This window comes from Sinocyclocheilus rhinocerous, unplaced genomic scaffold (genome assembly GCF_001515625.1).
Source record: "Sinocyclocheilus rhinocerous isolate Xijiao unplaced genomic scaffold, SAMN03320098_v1.1 scaffold1926, whole genome shotgun sequence".
Lineage (NCBI taxonomy): Eukaryota > Metazoa > Chordata > Actinopteri > Cypriniformes > Cyprinidae > Sinocyclocheilus > Sinocyclocheilus rhinocerous.
Genome location: NW_015638052.1, coordinates 20,237 through 27,300, shown reverse-complemented (window position 1 = coordinate 27,300; position 7,064 = coordinate 20,237). Strand labels below are relative to the sequence as shown.

The following is a 7,064-nucleotide window of genomic DNA, read 5'->3' as shown; positions in this document are numbered from 1 at the left end:
AAAGCTAAATGCATTACAACAGTGATATCAACATGCTGTATATCACTATAATTTGCAGAATTTCATTTTAATGATGTTGTGTTTTTTAATTTTCCTAATAATGGTTATAATTAACCATTACAAATTTGTAAATTAATATGGATAAACAACATTCACATACTTATATCTGGTATATGATTAATAATTACTCATTGAGGTTTTTGATGGATGCATTTTTCTTTTGAATAACTTTTTAGTGTTCAAATAATTGGTCTTCAACCTGGCTCCTGGAGGCCCACTGTTCTTCAGAGTTTAGCTTCAACCCTAATTAACACACCTGAACCAGCTAATCGACTTCAGGATCACTTGAAAATCACAGGCTGAAGCAGGTTGGAAAGAACCTTTGCAGGGCACTGGGCTTTCAGAAGCCGGGTTGAAGAACCCTGCTTTAAATGACTTACAGAGCTCTTTTGGAGATTTTCACAACTTCCAATAGCCTAAAGAGACACTTGTCTGATTTCTTGAATTTCTGAAGCTCAAACTCCTCCAGCTCCTCCTCTGATGTCAACAACACAAAGGCCACAGCAGACCACTGGGCAGGTGAAAGATCAGCAGATGAGAAACTTCCTTCTCTAAGTTGAGTCTGAATCTCGTTCACCAGAGTTTGGTCGTTCAGTTCATTCAGACAGTAGAACAGATTGATGGATCTTTCTGGAGACCGATTATCTTCTAATTTCTGCTTGATGTACTGAACTATTTCCTTTTTGCTTTGGTCATTTTCGTCTTGCTGTGTCAACAGACCTCGTAAGAGTAGCCGATTGGACTGGAGTGACAGACCAAGAAGGTAGCGAAGGAAAAGGTCCAGGTGTCCATTGTCACTCTCGAGTGCCTTGTCCACCACTGCAGTCTTGAGCAAATCAATCATGGCTTCACTGTTGTTTTCCTGTTCTGTAGAGTCTTGATCAAACACACTTTTCTTGTTGATGTCTAGAAACAGATGTGCATAAAGGGCTGCAATAAACTCTTGAATGCACAAGTGAACAAAACAGAAAGTGGTACCAAGAATGATTCCTTTTTCCTCAAAGATCTGGGTACACATGCCTGAATACACTGATGCTTGGGAGGCATCAATACCACATGATTCCAGATCTTCATAAAAGAGCAGATTGTTTCTTTCCAACTGATGAAATGCCAGTTTTCCCAGTGAAAGGATGGCATCTTTATCCCAGGAAACATCTGGTGTGTATTCTCCATCATATTTTCGTCTGCTCTGCAGGATCTGAAAGCGGAGAAAGTGTGTGTACATTTGTGTCAGAGTCTTGGGAGCATCTTCAGTATTTGATTCCTGCAGTGTTTTGGAGGCATCATCAGCCTGACTGTTTTTCAGATCTTTATATCGTCTCTCTTCCAAAATGTTCTGGAGAACAGTGGCTGAAATCCAGCAGAAGACTGGGATGTAGCACATGATAAAAATACTCTTTGATTGTTTAACATTATCAATCATTTTGTTTGCCAGATCTGCATCTGTGAATCTTTTCTGAAGTACTCCTCCTTCTTTTGTGCATCATTGAATCCTTGTACTTCTGTCACGCGGTTAATACATTCGGGAGGAATTTTAATGGCAGCTGCTGGTCTGGTGGTGATCCAGATGAGAGCAGAAGGAAGCAGATTTCCCTTGATGAGGTTTGTGAGGAGAACATCCAGAGAGACTGGTGACGATACATCACGGCAAGTCTCATTACCCTCAAAGTTCAGAGGAAGACGACATTCGTCCAAACCATCAAGGATGAACAGTAATTTAAATGTATCATTTCTGGCAAGGTTAAGTCCTTTTATCTCTGGGAAAAACTGACGTATAAGACTTGTCAAGCTTTGTAATTCTTTCTCCTTTAAGTTAATTTCTCGAAATGCAAGAGGAAATATGAAAGTAATATCCTCATTTTCTTTACCGTCAGCCCAATCCAGAATAAACTTTTGCACAGAGATGGATTTTCCGATGCCAGCAACTCCTTTTGTCAGTACAGTTCTAATCCCCTCGTCTTGTTCAGGTGCTTCAAACAAATTTTTGCATTCAACTGGAATCTCTTGTGATTCATGTCGCCTGTCAGCAGCCTGAACTTGTCCTACTTCATGTTGGATATTGACTTGTTTACTAAGACCCAGAGTCATATAGAGATCCGTGTAGATGTTCTTCAGAAGCTTGGAGTCCCCTTGCTTTGCAATTCCTTCAGATACAGATTGGTGCTTCTTCTTCAGGTTTGATTTTAGTGGTCGCTGATGAATGAGGACCAGCTCATCTAATAAACAAACAAGAACAAAAAACAGAAAGATATTCATCATTTTACATTTTATAAGTGACAATGACAGATTGTTATGCCCATGAACCTTTTACCTTGTAGAGCATCTGCAGCCTCAACTTGCTTCATATCTCTCAGGAAGAAGAGTGTCATATCAAGAGCTGCTTCTTTGATATCACGCATTTCCTCTATAAAGTCCTCCACAAAGTACTGTGTGTTCTCTCTTTTTAATATTTTCTTAAACTTTTCCAGCTCATTCTTCAGAAATACAATTATTTTTTTCTCAAGATCCTGAAAACGAAGCAAGAAAAAATAAGTCCTACCTATACATTTAAAACATGTTTAAAATATAAAAATGTATGTGAACTACAAATTACAGGCAAGCAATGCACTCATGAAGTTTCCCAGCACTGACAGTATAGACCACCAGCAAGGTGAAGTGGTGATGAATACAAACACACAAACAGAGATACCAAGAACATGGTATGGATTAAATCCAGTAATCAACATGATTTCTTGGTATCTCGGTTAATGTGCTTTTGTATTCACTGCCATTAATTTGTCACACGGCTGAAACATGAGTCCTATTTTATTTTTGAGTTGAGATTTCAAAAATGAGGGATTGTTAGAACATCAGTTAACCAGAGAAAAAAATCTATTTATATTAAGTAAAGTTTTAAAAAGTATTTAAAAATAAAAATTAAATACAATTTGTTCAATAACCTCTTTGTCTGTTAATTCATTAATTATTAATTAATCTTAAGCATTTATGAACTTTTACTTGCCTTGAAGATCCAGAGGATATTTTCTCTGAAATTCTTGCGGTTGTGGTAATTCTTGTAGTTTGAGCCTGATTTCTCAAACTGAACCCTGGTAGCAAAATAAAGGTGGATTTTTTTTAATCCATACTATTGGCTCAGTTACTAGAAGGGGCAGAGTTATGTGGAGGCACTATCCTCTTGGTTGTAATAACAGACTTTAGTACAGTTGCATATGAATTCCTCATGAACATGATGACTCAAATATATGATCTTATTTAAAGGTGCTGAATTTACCTTAGAAAAAAATTGTATTGTGAGTCATATTTTCATTGTTACATGGATCACTGCACACGATCAATTTGCATCAAAAAGCACATTACATTTCAAAACTATGTTACATATTTTGACTTATTATTTTAAGGAAAAAGTAATTACACATTTTGGTAAAATAGATCCATTTATTTTGTAATGAATTGGAAAAGATAAACTGTGGTATATTGTGTTCCCACCTGTTGAGAAGAAAAGATGCCAGTTCCACATCACTCTTCAATCCCTTCTGTGCTTTTAGAGCTTCCCACCGTATAATTTCTGCACCAATATTTACTGTGGACTTCTGTCCTTTGTTACTAAACCACACACAAAAAGAAGAAAATCACATCAAAACAATAGGTTCACAGCCATCAATATTATTTGGTCAAACCACTGCTTACTGCTACCTACTTTCTTAGCACAGAAAAGTGGTTGATGGGAAATACAGTTTTATGATTTAAAAAAAAAAGAACAAGAAATGTGAGTGGCTTTTCACATTAAATGCAATTAATTCTAAACGTTAGTACAAATCCTGATTCTAAGGCTTCTGGCAGAGAAGGCGAAACGTAAAGGACGACACATCATCCAACGGTTTCATTGATTTCCGAAAGGCATCCGACTCCATCAAACAGGACGTCACTTGGACAACCCTCAAGTCATATGGAGTCGGAACAAGATTGACCAACATACTGTAGAACATCTGTGAAATCTCGCAGTCGGCAGTGCGAGTTGGCAGAGAAATGGGCGATTGGTTTAAAACAACGGTCGGAACAAGACAAGGGGATCCGATATCGCCAACTATATTCATCTCATACCTCAAGAGAGTAATGGACTCGGTAAAAGACAATGGCACTGGAATATCAGTCCATGGGTATAAGATCAACAACCTCAAATTTGCAGATGACATTGATCTACTGGAGGAGGATAGAGTTAAATTACAAGGAAATCTGGATCGGATCAATGAAGCAGGGGAGGCCGTAGGGTTACAGATCAACATTGAAAAGACAATGACAATGGTGTTTGGACAAGAGGACATAGAAGACGAACTGGAGATCAGGGGCAGAAGTATTGAAAATGCCACGGAGTTCGTGTACCTGGGTAGTCTACTGACCTGGGACAACGACTGCAACAAGGAGATCAAGAGGAGAATAGCGAGGGCAACTGGACTAATGGCAGGGTTCAAGACAATATGGAATAGCAAGCATATCAGCAAAGAGACCAAAATCAACATAATCAGGACATTTGTGATGAGTGTGTTGCTGTATGCTTGTGAGACATGGACATTGAGGAAGAAAGACAAAGATTTATTGCTGGCGTTTGAAATGAAGTGCTACAGGAGAATCTTGCACATTCACTGGCATCAGAAAATCACAAACGTGGAGGTGCGAAGACGAGTTGGAAACACAAGGAACATTGTACAACTCATCATGGAGAGGAAGCTCAGCCTGTTTGGACATATCTGTAGGATGGAGGACAAGCAACTGGTGAAGTGTGTGGTGTTTGGGATCATGGATGGATGGACACAGAGAGGAAGACCGAGTAGGGAGTGGTTGGATGACATCAAAGAATGGTGTCAGATGGACATCCACTCTCTCAGCAGGATGGCACAGAACCGTGAACAGTGGAAATGGAGTGTCAGACGGGCATTGGACACCAACGGGCCCATGGAATGATGGATGGATGGACCATATAAATTATCCATATCAGCTAACTATATCCAGCATCCCTTCATGGTTTCTAGCAAAGCTAATTTCCTACTTCTGCCTTCTGTAAAAGCGTACAAATGCTGATTGTTAGTTATGCACTGACTCAGTATGACTAAGTTACAAGGCTATTCCCTCCTCCTCACCCCATCAATAAACTGAGTTTCTTCTGATTCTTTTGGTTTAATGACTTCACAGGGTTTCTGCAGATATGAACATGTTAAATTTAAGACTTTTAAAGACCTTTTTAATACCACCTTAAATTAAATGTAAGACCTAAACCCGTAATGGAAATACACATTATATTACATACATATATGTAATATTTGATGTGTTTTAATGTAAAAAGAAAACAAAATATCATTGCTGTCATAAATGATATTTATTACAATGATATACTGTTAACTTTTTATATCAGCAGACAATATTCTATACAAAATATCCCCACAAAAATACTGCATCACCGAGATGGTCCCACTTTATATTGTGTCCCTAATACCTGTGTACTTACATAGTAACTAAATGTGTACAGTATGTAACCACAGTGTAAGTACACACTGGTACATAGTATCTACAGCTGTAATATTTCTGTAACTACACACATGTAACAACCCTCAAGATGGTTTGTGTAAGTACAAATGTGTAACAGGACATTGGTAACACAACTTTTTTTCACTTCACTAAGTACTCGTGAAACAGGAATTATATAACTACATTTTGTAACAACAATATGTATAAAAGTAATTGGAACCATTTGATCCAGGGGGTGGAGATGGGTAGGTTTAGGGATATGTAAAGTGGGAGGAGTTGGATCTCGAGTTGGAGTTGGTGCACCACCACCAACAGCGGGATAAATACATTCAATACACGACGACAGACAATGGCAACATGATGGCTACTTATAGGAAACAAGAGGGTCACATGACAAGAACAAACCAATGGGAAACAAAACAACCAATCAGACAAACTAAAACAACCAATAAGAACATGACACATACACAAGGCAGAGAGACATGAGGCAAGGGGAGCATGACACTGACAACATGAAACAATTACAAAATAAAAGACATGGAAACATGAACAAGACAAAACCCAAACACCACATTACATATCCCACCCTCTAAGGGCGGCTCCAGACGCCCAAACAAAATATGAAAAAATATATGTATATTCATAATCTATGACAAAAATATATCATAAACTAGATTAGTGGATAATTCAGCAGAAAAAGTTATTCTAGAAAAATCAGTGCACAATCCAAACATTTAGTGAAAAAAATATATTTTGAGTGGAACAAATAAAAGTGTTGCACTAAATATGGTAAAATGTTATACATTGCTATTTGTATTGTAAAACCCATTAATGAAAAAACATTCATGAATGTATTTATATAGAAGTATAAAATGAAAATACATTTCTTTTAAATGTATAGCATTTTTTTTTTTTAAATAAGGCAACAACATATGATAGATTTGATAGGTAAATACAGTGATATATGATAGATTCGATAACAAATACAGTGCGGCACGAAGCGCTTACAATATAAGCATCCAGTGTGCAGAATGATGCGCTTGAAGCAACACGGAGTCACAGCACGCAGGGCTTTGCCTTAAAAAGTGCAAAGCACAAAGGGAAGAGAAATAGGGTTCCCTCTCATAGGCAACTTCAATGCTGCGATGACGTCATCGCTTCGGGAACACCTACGGTGTGACGAATGTCTGAAGCCCTTATACCATCACGCCAATTTATTGGCCAATAGCGCTTAGCACCGCCCCAAGCATACGTCACGTATGCTCATATAAGCGTGCTGCACGCTATTTCATCAGATTTGAATTCCTTCAGGAAGCGATGTAGATATAAACTATGGGTTAAGGGGCGAGTTTACTGATATAAAATCCCCATTGCTCTACTCCCTCCCTGGATCAAGTGTTTCTTACGTTTATTAAACAACATGAAAGGCACTGATTTTTAGGACGTTAAGTCGTGCACTATGGTTTTTGGCGCTTCGAGCTACC

At 38.1% G+C, this 7,064-nt stretch overlaps 1 pseudogene; it reads right to left on the bottom strand.

Moving 5' to 3' along the window:
- Positions 1-436: 436 nt before the first annotated feature.
- Positions 437-7,064, bottom strand: part of LOC107749587 (protein NLRC3-like) — a 17,518-nt pseudogene continuing 10,890 nt past the window's right edge.